Here is an 18558-nt window from a genome sequence, read left to right as displayed (position 1 = left end):
CAAGCTCCGCTGATGTCTCCGGTAAGAGCCGACTTATTACCTCAATTTTCTCACCGAAACCTACCTGTTGACATGTGGTTGGGAACCATGTTCGCTTAACCGCTCTGTTCCATAGTAAAGCTTCACTTTCGAGAATTTTAAACAAGGAAACACCGGCTGTGTTTGTGATGCTAAAGGCAGCTGCAGTGCACCGCTTCCCACCTCCCTCTTTCTACTTTGAGTTCTCCATTATTAATTGAACAAATTGCAAAATATTCAGCAACACAGATGTCCAGAATACTGTGTAATTGTGTGATTAAAGCAGACTACTTATAGCTTGGATTGGGCTGGAAAAAAATGTTCACTACAACCCGAGACGTCACGCGCACGCATCATCATACGCGTCATCATTCCGCGACGTTTTCAACAGGATACCTCGCGGGAAATTTAAAATTGCAATTTAGCAAACTAAACCGGCTGTATTGGCATGTGTTGCAATGTTAAGATTTCATCATTGATGTATAAACTATCAGACTGCGTGGTCGGTAGTAGTGGGTTTCAGTAGGCGTTTGAATAATGTTTGTACCTTCGACCGTTGTCCAATACAGTCGCTTTGCACCTCGGGAAAACAAACCACACCACAGTGTGAATGTTGTCTGTCTATCTGTGTTGGCCCTGCGATTAGGTGGCGACTTGTCCAGGGTGTACGCCGCCTTCTGCCCTAATGCATCTGAGATAGGCTCCAGCGACCCCAAAAGGGAAAAGCGGTAGAAAAATGGACGGATGGATTTACAGGAGAGTAATAACCTGTGATTAATCATGATTAATCCAAAGTAAAAAATTAACCACTTGACAGCACTAATCGAAATGAACCCTGGACGAAAGGTAGAGACTGCTGGGCAACCATCCATCCATCCATCCATCCATCATCTTCCGCTTATCTGAGGTCGGGTTGCGGGGGCAGCAGCCTAAGCAGGGAAGCACAGACTTCCATCTCCCCAGCCACTTCGTCTAGCTCTTCCCGGGGTATCCCGAGGCGTTCCCAGGCCAGCCGGGAGACATAGTCTTCCCAACGTGTCCTGGGTCTTCCCCGTGGTCTCCTACCGGTTGGACGTGCCTTAAACACCTCCCTAGGGAGGCGTTCGGGTGGCATCCTGACCAGATGCCCGAGCCACCTCATCTGGCTCCTCTCGATGTGGAGGAGCAGCGGCTTTACTTTGAGTTCCTCCCGGATGGCAGAGCTTCTCACCCTATCTCTAAGGGAGAGCCCCGCCACCTGGCGGAGGAAACTCATTTCGGCCGCTTGTACCCGTGATCTTATCCTTTTGGCCATGACCCAAAGCTCATGACCATAGGTGAGGATGGGAACGTAGATCGACCGGGCAACCATTTCCACTTTTTGACCACTAGAGGGCAGAACAAACCTGCATAGTTTATTCTGCATTTAGCCACATGGACTCTAAAAAGAGAAATCTTGTTGACTTTCAGTGAAAGTTCAATCCGGTGATAGTATATTCATTGATACAAAAGCTAACCCCGTCCTAATTCAAACCATACCATGGATGACGGATGCTGATAGTAACAATGAGACAATGTGGGGACCGGTTTATAACCTTCTCATTGTCTGACAAGCACTTGTTTAAAGGCAGCAAGCTATCGTCATAGATACCCCTGCCCTCTTCTTATTCAATTACAACGTTCTAAAACGATTGGTCCAACGGTGCACTGCGTATAATCTCATCATGCATGATAAGCATGTAACTGAAAGCACATTCAGCTTGAAAGGGTAACTTATGTGAATGTGTGTATTTGTGGGTGTCAAAATAAAGGCTTGCATGTAATTGCTGTAAGGAAATCTGCCCATGCACTGTTGGTGTGACCTGAGAGCTAATTGGCTGCCAGGCCTCTTTCGGACCGATGGCTGATATATGATACACTGGAGGTCAAATAATTGATAAAAAAGTACTCCTAACCAACTTTACTAGCGATATGAGTGGATGAAAAATGCTTCTATTCATTGCATTCACAAAAGAAAAATGACTGATCTGGTCTGACGATGGACTTGTCATTAAGTGGATGAAGAAGAACAGGTTTCAGTTCTTATCCCTGTGGGAACCCGGTCCCGTCTCGGAGTAATTGTAGTGTTAACAGGAGAAACGTTCTCCTAATAGCTTCTTGTTGCGGAAGTTTTTAAGCGGGGTGGAACTCAGCGAGAGGAAAAGGGGTTTTAAAAATAGACCCCGGCGGTCAATGCGTGATGGAGAGAGATATGACTTTTAAAACCCGACAAAGCAATTTGCAGCTCATAATCAAGAGAGCGGAAACATTTTATCTCATTTCCTTATACAGTACAAGCTGGCCAGTTCCGCTCCAGCTCCAGCGAAGGTGTCTAAAGTGTGGCATGGGGGCCATTTTTATTGTATCCTTTTTAAAATAAATGAATAGTTGTGTGATAATAAGTCAACTTGTTAGATATTAGCCTAAATTGCTTGGTTGCCTACAACGCAAAGCAAAGATGCCAATGTTTTGTTCATATATGTGAATCTTACAGCAACTCAGGATTTAGTTTGATTAGAATTCCTGTGGTGAGGATTCGATACATAATATTAGGTACCATATTTCCTTGAATTGCCGCCGGGGCGCTAATTAATTTAAAACCTCTTCTCACTCCTGCGCTTACCAAAGGCATGCGGTAAAAGTGAGCATGCGCTAATTATTTTAAAACCTCTTCTCACTCCGGCACTTACCAAAAGCATTCAGTAAAAATTTGAGTGTGATGTAAGCTTGGACCTTAAATCCTACTGAATAGCTCTTAATCTTCTTCCCTTTATGCGATTTCAAATTACCGGTATTGAAATCAGCCACCTCCATTTTGAAAATGATGACAGAGGAAGTGTCACTCGTGACCTCACGTGTTTGACCAGGCGGTAATACTAAGCACGCGCTAATTATTTTGCGATGCGAGTTTTACCTGGCAATAATTCAAGGCAGGCGCATACTATACTGTATGCCCTGCGGCAATTCAAAGAAATACGGTATACAAAATGTCTAAACTTGGACCATGACTTGAGTTGTTTCCTCGACGCAAAGGAAAATTGGCACGAGCCAGGCGAGAATGCAAGTACATGTTTTTTTATTAAACACTATAACTAACAAAAGGGGAAACAAATGGCGCGCACAATGGCGGAGAACAAACTTGACTAATTAAAAAACAAAAGACTAGCACAAAGGTTACAAACTATAAACATGAGACAAACACTTGCACTGTGGCATGAATAACAAAAACTTACGTGGCATGGGCAGTATAATAAACAGAGTAGCATGGCATGAAGGTAGATGAGGAATATGAAGTTGCCAGGCTGAACGCTTGGCAACTGTGGCTTAAATAATAGCTGTGATAATTATCAACAGGTGTGAGGGCTGAAAACAGGGGCGTGACATGAAGGCAAGGTGAAAATCAATGAGTAGCTATGGTGATAAAACAAACAAGGAAGTGCAAACATAGGAACCGATTGTCCAAAAAACAAAACCAAACATGACAAAAACAAAACATGATCTCATGGGTGTGACATAAAATATAATAAAACCTTTCCAAATTAAATTATAGGTCAAAAAAACGCTTCTTGGTTGCTGCGTGTAAAGATGGCTTAAACATTATTTGGGAAAAAAAATACATTACTGAAAATAATGAATCATTATAAATAACAATCTTATTTCAAATGTGAATCAGTTGTTTTGCATCCCTGTCAGAAAGCTTACCTTCATTCTCTGTGGTACACAAAGCAATTTAATAAGGTCACAAATTGCACGCCCAAATCCAGCCAACACCGATAGGATCTGATATGTCATTTTTATGCCTATATCGGCCGCTATAAGGGCGCCCGTAATTGTGAAAATGTAACCCTCCTCGGATTGTAAATAATGAAATGTATATACTTGTAGAACTTGTAGGATGACTGTATTATGCTGATAGTATGTATTTGTACCATGAATTGATTAAACTTAAACAAGTTCAAAAACTTATTTGTGTTTTACCATTTAGTGGTCAATTGTACGGAATATGTACTGTATTGTGTAAACTGTACTGTTTCATATAATGTATTCTCTTCATTTGCAATCTACTAATAAAAGTTTCAATCAATCAATCGAAAAAAACCTAATTGATAGACAATGATTTATAACATGTGTTAACACTGTTCCAAGATTGTGAGGCAATATTTATCAGTATAAGTACTTTTACCTATAACCATAATTGATAATTGGTGTAGCTTTAAGAGAGTTTGTGATTTTTTTTTTAAGGTTTTGATAACAACGGAATTTTAAAACATAAATTAGGTAGTACATATAATTTAAAAACAAAACAAAAAACAGAAATTAACACGACAGAACAGAACAGAAGAGAACAGAACTAACCTAAACTATTTTAACTGAAATTAAATTAGATAAAATTTAAATGAAATGAAATAAAACAATTTAATTAAATTGAAACAATATAAAAACCTAAAACTAAACTAAACTACACTAAACTAATCTTAATTGAATTGAATTGATTTTCAATTTTTTATTTTATTTGATTTAGGTATGAATAAAATGTACTAAAATAAAATTAAATTGAATAAGTAATATAAATTACATATAAATAAATTCAATTGAAAAAAAAGAACTAAACTACATATAAATAAAAAAATTAAATTTAATAACCAAATACAAATAAGTTAAATAAAATTACATGTAATTAAATTAAATTAAATGAAGTTAAAATAAATATAATTAAATACAACTGAAATTTTCATAAAATTTGCAAAAATTTACATAAATACGATTAAATAAAAATAAAATAGAATACAATAAAATACATTCAATGGAATAAAGGTAACGCGAACCAAATCAAATTAAATCAAATTAAATCTAAATTTTATTTAATTAAATGTATTGTTGTTTATGATAACTGCAATACTGATAGTGATGCTTATTGTTTTTTGTTTTGCACTGGTGTGCAAACCTTTCCCACAAAATTAAAGGATGAACTTTGATACATTTTGTACAATATGGATGCCAAAACCAATCCAAATGCATAATCGCTTCTTTATATTACATGATTGACCCTTTATTCGATTATTATCATTGTTTACTAACAAACTGATGGGATACTTAATGTTTTGAAAGTGACAAGCAGATATTACAGTTAAGCTATCGTAGGATTTATTAAAAGAAACGGTTGCAATGACTAAATGCTTGTAATCACTCAAAAAGTTGAAATACATTTATCACGAACGAAGAAGTACCTTACTTATTTATGCCAGGGCCAGATGTGACCCCTGGTTTGGAGTTTGACACCTGTGTGCTAAGCTATCTGAACCAAAGATCCTAACATTCTGTTGACAAAGCCAATTAATGTGATATCTATGACTATGTCTCCGTAATAATTAATTTATTAGATTTTTCTTTACAATATACCGAGGGCCGTCAATGTGGCTTCTGACCCGCAGCTATATGGTTGGACACAGCACAGGAAAGGGGTGTCCAAACCTTTTCCACAGAGGGCCACATACAGAACAATTCTTATAAAAATTCCAACAAAACTAAAGTTACAAAAATACAGCTGGAGGCTCTGTATGAGTGATTCTTTTAGTACTCCCACTTGCCACACTGAGGGGTGGGGGCGCTCTTGAGCTTAGTGTATGCATGTTGCTACTGTGTCTTACCACCAAGGAAGTCAGCATTTAAAGTTTTTTTTCAGGAATCAAATTAAGAACATCTGAGCTAACTATCTAAAATTTTAAATGCTTTGTTGTACCTGAATAACGGCAAATTTGACTTGGAACACTTCACTCAACACAGACGTCATAACGTCTTTAAAGCTCACACTTACGCATTCACACAAAACACCAACATTTTGGAACAAGGATGAAGTGATAAAAAAAAGTAAAGCATAATAAATCTATTTGTGGCAGCATAGAAGAAAGTTATGTACAAGTTTCACTTTTGCATCTCAGTGCACATAACTGTGGTGCGTACAAGGACCCTCGATTAATGTTAGAAGTAGAGTTATCACTAGTTTTTAGAGACAGGGGAGGACTTACCTCCACGGTGATGAACTAATAATAATCATGTTTCGTAAAATACACTGATAATCTTTCGTGAATCAGATCATCTCTATTTTACATTCTGAAATAAAGCAAAATTTGATAGATTTGTAAGCATATTAAAAAGTGAATTAATGACAGGTTATATGGCCACATTATATTGAATTTGTTGACACTTTTTGGTGGAAAATAAAAACAAACAAAACAAACTAATTATTTATCTTTATTAATATGTTAATATTTAAATGCCCATCTTAAAAATAAAAAAAAATCAGGGTTCGGGTTTTTACATGTGTTTTTAAAAAGATAGTTTCAACCAAATCCATGCAATATATATATATATTTTTTAGTGTATGTATAGTGTGTATATAAGACTTTGGCTAAGACAAACTTTATTGATCCATAAGGGAAATTGTTCCACACAGTAGCTCAGTTACAAAGTATGGAAAGGATAAAAATGGAAAGGATAATGCACCCAAGGGCACAAAAAGAGGGCGGAAACAAAAGGTGTAAAGTAGACTAAAAATGTACCATAGTGGCAATATAAAAAATATATAATATTTACATATTATATATACATATGTTATATTGTATACTTAGCACACAGGGGTCATGGATGGACTTTGTGCATTTTAGCACATAATTTGTTATATTATGTATTGTATACTATACAGTTAAATAATATATACAATATATAACAAATACCAATTACCATGTGAAATATTACAGTTTATGTAACAGCTACAGCAAAAAAAGGGCAGCATAAAATAGAGAGTAGATCAAGCAGAAAATATACTTTATAAAGCAGGGGTGTGAAACCTACGGCCCAGGGACCTGATCAGGCCCACGAACAGGTGTTATTCGGCCCGTGTGATGAGTTTTTACAAGTATAAAAATTAGCTGCTTTTTTTTTTTTTTTTTTTTTACAAAATAAACTCCTGTTCTGAATGTGTCCACTAGATGTCACAATAGCAATTCTGTTAGGCGAGCAAACGGTTTATACGGGGGCCATGCAGGAGGTACACAGTAAAGGGTGACTGTGGCTCCTCCTCCTCTACGCATATGAAACTTATAACCTGAAGTTTTATGTCTTCTGCTTCATACAAATCGTCATTTGGCATCCTTTCTCCCCCAAAATGTCTCTGACAAACACGAGAAAAGTGAACTCAACCCTTTTGAATAGTTTTTACCTCAGTTTCTAACGGTTTGTTGAGTTAGCACCGGATTGATACGTGGACATGACAAAGGAGGTATTTCATTCTTCAAAGACTTTACATGTGTTTTTGTTCAATCCCAGAAAGACTGTGACTTAAAGTTTAATCCTGGCTTTGTAGATAGACTGAGACAAAGTCTGAGGTCTTTGTGTTTTAGAAGCTGCACCTATTTCCTCAGAATTTTCAGCAAAATTGAAGTGTTATGTGCGGGGTATTATTTGTGATTTGTCCATTTTTAGAATGTGCTTGTTCTATTTTTGGCCAAAGTAAAACACAAAACAACTTGGAAACGTCTTTATTTTTAAGTTATCATGCCATGATTCTACCACTTGAGAATAGATTTTCCTGAGCTAAAATGACTTTGAAACCCCTGTTATAAACAAAAAGAGGTAACTAACATAGATGTGGTCAGGTAATAGACAAATATCATCTATTGCTATATAGCAAGGGGGTAACATTCGGTTTAGAGTTGGGGGCGGCTTTACAAGTCCTGTGCATGGGCACTCAGAATTTGGTGCTACACTCCTGCTGAGCAACCTGTATTGATCACTGCAGTGTTTTTCAAACTTTTTTGAGCCAAAGCACATTTTTTGTGTTGAAAAAAATCCGGAGGCACACCACCAGCAGAAATCATTAAAAAACGAAACTCGGTTGACAGTGAAAAAATCGTATATGACTTCCGAAAGAGACAAGTTGTAGAAAATGGATGGATGGATGGATTTTAAACCATAACCAAATATGCATGGTTATAGCTCCTTTCTCAAAGTAGTCATACTGTCAGCACCTGTCACATCACACCCTGACTTATTTGGAGTTTTTTTGCTGTTTCCCTGTGTGTAGTGTTTTAGTTCTTGTTTTGCGCTCCTATTTTGGTGACTTTTTCTCTTTTTTTGGGGGTGTTTTCCTGTAGCAGTTTCATGTCTTTTTTTGAGCGATATTTCCTGCATCTACTTTTTTTTTAGCAATCAGGAATATTTCAGTTATTTTTATCCTTCTTTGTGGGGACCTTGTCGATTGTCATGTCATGTTCGGATGTACATTGTGGACGCCGTCTTTGCTCCACAGTAAGTCTTTGCTGTCGTCCAGCATCCTGTTTTTGTTTACTTTGTAGCCAGTTTAGTTTTGTTCTGCGGAGCCTTCCCTAAGCTTCAATGCCTTTTTTTAGGGGCACTAATCTTTTCTTTATTATTAGGTTAAGCATTAGACACCTTTTTACCTGCATCCTGCCTCCCGCTGTTTCTGACATCTACAAAGCAATTAGCTACCGGCTGTCACCTGATATGGAAAAGTATTACACGGTTACTCTTCCGAGCTCTGGATAGCATCGACACTCAACACATACTTTGCAGACTATAATTATTGGTTTGCAAAAAATATTTTAACCCAAATAGGTGAAATTAGATAATCTCCCACGGGACACCAGACTGTATCTCACGGCGCACTAGTGGGCCGCGGCACAGTGATTGAAACACACTGGATTATTTCATATGAACTGTAGGTAAAAAGCAATCAATGTGAATATTCTAACACTTTTAAATAATTGTTGAGTATGTCGCAGAACAATACAAAAAGGCCCCCTGGGCCACAATTTGGACTCTTTTTGGCACTTAAGAGGATGTTGAGAGCAAAGGTCCGACATTTATTGAATTGGATAATTTTAGAAGACCTTCCTTGCTGAAGTACAAACTCCCACTTCCCGTGTATAAACCTTTAGTGGGGTATATTAACCCACTCTTTTGTCATTATTTTGGCTCGAAGGAGAAATATTGCATGTGTCCATTGTCTGCTCTCCTTGTCATTAAGATAGGGATCAGCAGTGAGGTGGAAACATCACGTAGATACATCATGATGCCACGAAGAAGAGGCAGAAATATGACAGACAAGAGTCAAACTTCTATGTTTGTGCTGCAAGGGACGGAAAGGAACACTCATGTCCATTCTAACAATTGCCGGATTTTCTGCGAATCAAATGGTTGCATATTTTCCTGTTTGGAGCAAATGTAAATAGAGCTCCATAGGCGCTGATCCCGTGGGTGCTTCGGGGCCCGAGCACCCATGTGGGATTGATGGCAACTTTCAATCTTTAAAATAATATTTGAAATATCAATCTCGTTAATTTTTGTGGCGAGTATGGTCCGTTTTCCATAATGAAAATGTCACAAATCATATTGTCTATAATTGACACAACCTAACCAAGGTTTCATTGTGGCAGATAATGATCTAATGCAGTGGTTCTCAACTTTTTTTCAGTGATGTACCCCCTGTGAACATTTTTTTAATTCAAGTACCGCCTAATCAGAGCAAAGCACTTTTGGTTTAAAATAAAAGAGATAAAGAAGTAAAATACAGCACTATGTCATCAGCTTCTGATTTATTAAATTTAATAACAGTGCAAAATATTGCTCATTTGTCGTGGTCTTTCTTGAACTATTTGGAAAAAAGATATAAAAATAACTAAAAACTTGTTGAAAAATTAACAAGTGATTCAATTATTAATAAAGATTTCTACACATAGAAGTAATCATCATTTTAAAGTGCCCTCTTTGGGGATTGTAATAGAGATCCATCTGGATTCATCAACTTCATTCTAAATATTTCTTCGCACAAAAAGAAATCTTTAACATCATTATTTAAGGAACACGTCCACAAAAAATCTAGCTGTCAACACTGAATATTGCATTGTTGCATTTCTTTTCACAGTTTATGAACTTAAATTCATATTTTGTTGAAGTATTATTCAATAAATATATTTATAAAGGATTTTTGAATTCTTGCTATTTTTAGAATATTTTTGAAAAATCTCACGTACCCCTTGGCATACCTTCAAGTATCCCCAGGGGTACACTTACCCCCATTTGAGAACCACTGACCTAATGACACAACCATTTGACTTTGAACACACTGCACACGAGCGAATGAAGGGCGTACTTAGTCAACAGCTATACATGTCACATGTATGACTGTTGGGGCGGTATAGCTCAGTTGGTAGAGCAGCCGTGCCAGCAACTTGAGGGTTGCAGCTTCGATCCCAGCTTCGGCCATCCTAGTCACTGCCGTTGTGTCCTTGGGCAAGACACTTTACCCACCTGCTCCCAGTGCCACTCACACTGGTTTAAATGTAACTTAGATATTGGGTTTCACTATGTAAAGCGCTTTGAGTCACTAGAGAAATTCACTTCACTTCACACTAAGGATGGCGGTATGAACAATGCCAACACTGTCATAAATATGTGCCATATAGTGAAACCAGACTAAACAACAACGACAAACACATTTTGGAAGAACATTTGCAATATAAACAAACGCCATTGGTGGATATACACCTAACATCCACTATAATGATACCAAGTACAATAGCGTATTTAGTCGATACTAATATGATTACCGAATTTCCTTGAATTGCCGCCGGGGCGCTAATTAATTTAAAACCTCTTCTCACTCCTGCGCTTACCAAAGGCATGCGGTAAAAGTAAGCATGCGCTAATTATTTTAAAACCTCTTCTCACTCCGGCACTTACCAAAGGTATGCAGTAAAAATTTGAGTGTGATGTAGGCTTGGACCTTAAATCCTACTGAATAGCACATAATCTTCTTCCCTTTATGCGATTTCAAATTACCGGTATTGAAATCAGCCTCCTCCATTTTGAAAATGATGACAGGGGAAGTGCCACTCGTGACGACCCGGCAGTAATTCAAGGCAGGTGCATGCTATATGCCCTGCGGCAATTCAAGGAAATACGGTATATCGATTTTTTTTTTAACATCACAAAATCTTGTTTCTTTTTTTTATTTATTTATTCATATTATGTTTATAAACTCAGGGATTATGTCCCTGGACACATGAGGACTTTGAATATGACCAATGTATGATCTTGTAACGGATTGATACCCAAATTTGTGGTATAATCCTAACCTAATGTAAAGTATCAAAATACAGAAGAATAAGTGATTATTACATTTTAACAGAAATGTATATAGAACATGTTGAAACAGAAAATAATCAGGCATTAACAGTAAATGAACAAGTAGATTAATAATTGATTTTCTACCACTTGTCCTTAATAATTTTGACATAATAATACAATGATAAATGACACAATATGTTACTGCATATGTCAGCAGATTAAATTAGGAGCCTTTGTTTGCCTTCTTACTACTAAAAGACAAGTTGTCTTGTATGTTCACTATTTTTTGAAACATGAAATTGCAAAAGGAAACATTTGTTTAATGTACCCCAAGATTTTTTGTTAAAATAAAGCCAATTATTACATTTTTTGTGGTCCCCTTTATTTAGAAAAGTACTGAAAAGTACCAAAATAATTTTAGTACCGGTACCAACATATTGGTATGGGGACAACAGAGCACCCACTGGCAGAAATGTAAATCGGTGCCTATGGTGCTGACCCCCGCACTGTGACCTCCCCTGTCCCACTACCCACATGTAATCATTTCAATCAATCAATCAATCAATCAATCAATCAATCAATCAATCAATCAATCAATGATTATTTATCTAGCCCTAAAGGCCTACTGAAATTAGATTTTCTTATTTAAACGGGGATAGCAGGTCCATTCTATGTGTCATACTTGATCATTTCGCGATATTGCCATATTTTTGCTGAAAGGATTTAGTAGAGAACATCCACGATAAAGTTCGCAACTTTCGGTGCTAAGAGAAATGTCCTGCCTCTACCGGAAGTCGCAGACGATGATGTCACATGTTTGATGGCTCCTCACATATTCTCATTGTTTTTGATGGGAGCCTCCAAGAAAAAGTGCTATTCGGACTGAGAAAACGGCAATTTCCCCGTTAATTTGAGCTAGGATGAAAGATTCGTATTTGAGGATATTGATAGCGACGGACTAGAAAAAAACCCAAAAAAAACGCGATTGCATTAGGACGGATTCCAATGTTTTTAAACACATTTACTAGGTTAATTCTGGGAAGTCCCTTTTCTTTCTATTGTGTTGCTAGTGTTTTTAGTGAGTTAAATAGTACCTGATAGTCGGAGGGGTGTCTCCACGGGTGTCTTGACGCGCAGTGTCTCAGGGGGGTCGACGGCAGCTGCATGGACGGCAAAAGCTCAGCTTTTTTCCGGTAAGAACTGACTTTTTAACCACAATTTTCTCACCGAAACCTGCTGGTTGACATGTGGTCGGGATCCATGTTCTCTTGACCGCGCTCTGATCCATAGGAAAGTTTCACCTCCAGGAATTTTAAACAAGGAATCACCATGTGTTTGTGTGGCTAAAGGCTAAAGATTCTCAACTCCATCTTTCTACTGAGACTTCTCCAATATTAATTGAACAAATTTCAAAAGATTTAGCAACACAGCTGTCCAAAAAACTGTATAATTATGCCGTTAAAGCAGACGACATTTAGCTGTGTGTGTGCGCAGCGCTCATACTTCCTAAAAACCCGTGACGTCTTGCGCACACGTCATCGTTACACGACGTTTCGAAGACGAAACTCCCGGGAAATTTAAAATCTTAATTTAGTAAACTAAAAAGGCCGTATTGGCATGTGTTGCAGTGTTAATATTTCATCATTGATATATAAATTATCAGATTGCGTGGTGGGTAGTAGTGAGTTTCAGTAGGCTTTTAAATCACCAGTGTCTGAAAGGGCTGCACAAACCACAACAACATCCTCGGTAGAGCCCACATAAGGGCAAGGAAAACTCACACCCAGTGGGACGCCAGTGACAATGATGACTATGAGAAACCTTGGAGAGGACTGCATATGTGGGCAACCTCCCTTCCCCTGCCTACCCCCTCTCTAGGGGAACCGAAAGCAATGGATGTCGAGCGGGTCTAACATGATACTGTGAAAGTTCAATCCATAGTGCATGGGTGTCAAACTCTGGCCCGCGGGCCAAAATTGGCCCGCCGTTTAATTTCATTTGGCCCTTGAGGCAATATCAAATTAACATTAGAGCTGTGCCCGCCGGTCACACCACATTCACCGCTAATACTCATACTTGTCAAACCTCCCGATTTTCCCAGGAGACTCCCGAAGTTTAGTGCCCATCCCGAAAATCTCCCTGGGCAACCATTCTCTCGATTTCCACCCGGACAACAATATTGGGAGCGTGCCTTAAAGGCACTGCCTTTAGCGTCCTCTACAACATGTTGTCACGTCCTCTTTTCCTCCATATAAACAGCGTGCTGGCCAAGTCACATAACATATGCGGCTTTCACACACACATACTTGGTCAACAGCCATACAGGTCACACTGAGGGTGGCCGTATAAACAACTTTAACATTGTTACAAATATGCGCCACACTGTGAACCCACACCAAACAAGAATGACAAAACACATTTCGGGAGAACATCCGCACCGTAACACAACATGAACACAACAGAACAAATACCCATAACCCCTTGCAGCACTAACTCTTCCGGAACGCTACAATATACACCCCCCACCCCCCTACCCCCGCTACCACCAAACCCTGCCCACCTCATTTTTATTTTATTTTCGAATATATTAGCCTATGGAAAAAGTTAATGTTGATATTTACCTCAGAAGGCTGCAAATAGAAAAGAGGCGTTAATTTTTTAATTACATTTTATTTAATATACCATTGATGTTTTTTCGTTTGTTTTTTGAAAGTTGATTTTGCACTATTACGTTATATAAGCTCTGCATGTTGCATGGGAGGAAGCCCGAGTACCCGGAGGGAACCCACGCAGTCACGGGGAGAACATGCAAACTCCACAAAGAAAGATCCCGAGCCCGGGATTGAGCCGGGATTACTCAGGACCTTCGTATTGTGAGGCAGGTGCACTAACCCCTGGACCACCGTGCTGCCATATTTAAGCCTTGCTTGTTTAATATTCATTGCAAAACTTGTTTGGGTCCCTATTAAAAGGTTAATTTGTTCAACCTTGGCCCGCGGCTTTGTTCAGTTTTACATTTTTGTCCCACTCTGTATTTGAGTTTGACCCCCTTGCCATAGTGGATCCAACACAACCTTGAGAGTCCAGTCCAGAGTGGAGCCAACACAGCAGCTCCTCATTCTCGAACATGCGTGACGTCATCGGCGAAAGGAGCTTGCCGTGTGACTTGACCGGACGGGTTGCATCGCCTGTGCCCGGCGGAGCATGCAAGCCTTCACGCTGCACGCACCACACCCACGCGTGTGCGTGGGTCGAATGCGTTATTGCTCCTGCAGGAAACTTTGACCTGGTTTGTCTGGTCGATTGTGATCGGTCCTCTGTGGGAGCGCACGTCCAGCAGAGGACGCAGTCACGGCTGTGCGTGGAAAAAAACGCAGAGAATCACGGTTCATCTGAATTTAGGAGGCGTGCGACAATGATTATTTCATGTCTGCAGATGGATCCATCCATTTCCTACCGCTTGTCCCTCCTGTGATATTGTAAATATTTATAGCCCGCAGCAGGCTTTACAAACTAATGCAATGCACAATCTGATTGTTTACACGCATGTGTAAAGGTTGTGATGCATGCGTTATGTATTATGTAATTCAATGCACAATAGTCACAGGGGATGGTGCTCTTTTTGCCTATAAAAGCGCACAATTTGAGAATATTGAATATAAAAAGATCAAATAATTATGGTGCACAATGGGGGATGTGCACTTTGACACATCATTTAGTTGGTATGTATTAATTGTGCATTTGGGCACGTTTAAAACTAAATATATAACATCAATTGTACAATTTGACACATTTGTGCATTTTGGACCATTTAACAATTAATATGTAACCGTATTTTGAGGCATTGGGTTCTTAATATGTTACAATAATTGTTAATTTTGGCACATTTTATATTTTAATATACAACAATGATTGTGCATTTGGCATATTCAATAGTTAATGTGTTACAATAATTTATGCATTTTGGCCCAATGTAACAATAATCGTGCGTTCTGATACTTTTCATTGATATGTAACAATAATTGTGCATTTTGACATTTTTAATTGTTAATATGTAACAATAATTGTGCATTTTGACATTTTTCATAGTTTATATGTAACAACAATTGTGCATTTTGACACTTTTCATTGTTAATATGTTACAGTAATTGTGCATTTTCGTACATTTGATAGTTAATATAAGTAACAATAATAATATATTATTGTGCATTTTGACACTTTTCATTTTTAATATGTCAGAATAATTGTGCATTTTGGTACTTTTGATATTTTATAATGTTACAATAATGGTTCATTTTGGCACATTTGATATTTGAATATGTAACTATAAATGTGTATTTGGCGTATTAAATAGTTAATGTGGTACAATAATTGTGCATTTTGGCACATTTAATATAGTTAATGTATAAAGTTGTGCATTTTGGCACATTTAATAGTTAATATATACGAATGAATAATTGTGGTATTTTGGCACATTTAATTGTTAACATGTATTATGTAACAATAATAATGCGTTTGGCACATTCAATAGTTAACGTGTGACAATAATTGTGCATTTTGGCTCACATGTTAGCTAATGTGTTACAAAAATAGTTAATTTTAGCACTTTTAATAGTTGATTTGTGTATTTTGGCACATTTAATGGTTAATTTGTAACAATAATTGTGCATTTTGGCACTTTTGATATTTTAATATGTAAGTATAATGGTGTATTTGGAGTATTAAATAGTTAATGTGTTACAATAGTTGTGCATTTTGGCACATTTAATATAGTTAATGTATATAGTTGTGCATTTTGGCACATTTAATAGTTAATATGTTAATAATTGTGCATTTTGGCACATTTAATAGTTAACATGTAATATGTAACAATAATAATGCGTTTGGCACATTCAATAGTTAATATGTGACAATAATTGTGCATTTTGGCACACATATTAGCTAATGTGTTACAAAAATAGTTAATTTTAGCCATTTTAATAGTTGATTTGTGTATTTTGGCACATTTAATAGTTAATTTGTAACAATAATTGTGCATTTTGGCACATTTGATATTTGAATATGTAACTATAACGGTGCATTTGGCGCATTAAATAGTTACAATAATTGTGCATTTTAGCACAAAAATATAGTTAATGTATAAAGTTGTGCATTTTGGCACATTTAGTTGTTTATAAATACCAATTAATAATTGTGCATTTTGGCACATTTAATAGTTAACATGTAATATGTAACAATAATTATGCATTTGGCACATTCTATAGTTAATATGTGACAAAAATTGTGCATTTGGGCACACATATTAGCTAATGTGTTACAATATTGGTTAATTTTAACACTTTTAATAGTTGATTTGTGTATTTTGGCAAATGTAATAGTTAATTTGTAACAATAATTGTGCATTTGAGCACATTTAATAGTTAATATGTGCATTTTAATGTATGTAATAGTCAACATGTAACAATATTTGTGCATTTGGCCCATGTAGTCCTTAATATGTTACAATAATTGTGAATTTTGGAACATTTAATAATTACCTTGTTACAATAATTGTGCATTTTGGCACCTTTGAAAGTTAATCTACATTTTTGTATTTCATAATTAATTAAGTTAGTCTTAATGCATGGCTTGTGGAGTCGGTGGAGCTGCACAATTTGCACAATTGATATAGTGTTGTAGGGGGTGCTGTGTGTTTTGACTCATCCAATATTTATTTCCAGAAAATATTAAACTTGCTTATCTTAATATGCTCTTACTGTGTGCACATGTTCATAATTAAAACTTTCCATGCATGACTCCTAACAATATTTCATTCCTCAAAATATGCCTGCGTCATTTTTGTCTAAATAAGAGTTATACAAATAGATAGGCTTTTATACATCTTAACGGGGAAATTATATGTTGCAATATTTGTGTTTGTATATATATATATATATATATATATATATATGTGTATATATATATATGTATATATAGTAGACTATGTGTCGTCATGCATGACTTGCCACTTTAATCTTTTTGCCAATGCATGCACATAAAAATTGAACAATTGAATTGAAACTGCTGTTTAAATTTATTTGCACATGCGTCTTCAGGTTGATAATTTGTTGACTGTAAGCATGCAGCATAAATTACCATACATGCATGAATTATAAATATTTTAATGTTCTGAGACCCATGCATTTTTGTCCACTGTAAGGGACAAGCATTTCCCATGAGTGTTTTTTCAAATGCTATATAGGAGATAAATATAATACATGTGTTCTAAATTAAACTGTTAAAGGGCTTGAGTAGGTTTTAGTAAGAGTCATTTTTATGAATGTCCTCTGTAGTGGACCTGAGGACTTATTACTCCCACTGTAGTGGACATAAATACTCTTACTTTTTGTTCTAAAGGGATGATATTGCAACAAATGCAGGAAACTGTTTTTTTTCTTCTGTGCCGGTTAATATATTGGAAAGGAAATATAAAAAATGTGGGCAACAGCAAGATTAAATAATTATAGGACAAAGCATACCAAATTGCAAATCTATGACTTTGATACAATAATAATAATAAGTTAAAGGATTGTCACACACTCACACTAGGTGTGGGGAAATTTGTCCTCTGTATTTGACCCATCCCCTTGTTCCCCCCCTGGGAGGTGAGGGGAGCAGTGAGCAGTACAAGCGCCGCGCTCGGGAATTAATTTTGGTGATTTAACCCCCAATTCCAACCCTTGATGCTGAGTGCCAAGCAGGCAGGCATTAAGTCCCATTTTTTATAGTCTTTGGTACGACTCGGCCGGTGTTTGAACTCATGACCTCCCAGTCTCGGGGCGGACACTCCAACCACAAGGCCACTGAGCTTGTAATGTTAAAGTTAAATCTAAACTTATAATAATAATGATAATAATAATTATAATAATAATAATAATAATAATAATAATGATTAATGCAGCTTTTACTTTTCTGGGTCACAGCACCACCTAAACAACACTAAATAAATTGTGCAGCTTGACCATGCATTAAGACAAACTTTATAATTATGAAATAAAAATATGTAGATTGACTTTTAAATATGCCAAAATGGACAATTATTGTAACATGTGAACCATTAAATGTTCCAAAATGCACAATAATTGTAACATACTACAATTCTAAATGTGCAAAATGCTCAATTATTGTAACATAGATCCATCCATTTTCTGCCGCTTATTCCCTTTGGGGTGGCGGGGGGCGCTGGTGCTTATCTCAGCTTCAATCGGGCGGAAGGCGGGGTACACCATGGACAAGTCGCTACCTCATCGCAGGGCCAACACAGATAGATAGACAACATTCACACTCACATTCACACAATTTACTGTTGCCCCGGGCGAAAGGCGGAGTACACCC

Source organism: Nerophis ophidion, linkage group LG13 (genome assembly GCF_033978795.1).
Source record: "Nerophis ophidion isolate RoL-2023_Sa linkage group LG13, RoL_Noph_v1.0, whole genome shotgun sequence".
Lineage (NCBI taxonomy): Eukaryota > Metazoa > Chordata > Actinopteri > Syngnathiformes > Syngnathidae > Nerophis > Nerophis ophidion.
The sequence above is the reverse complement of the archived record's forward strand: the minus strand, read 5'-3'. Positions refer to the sequence as shown.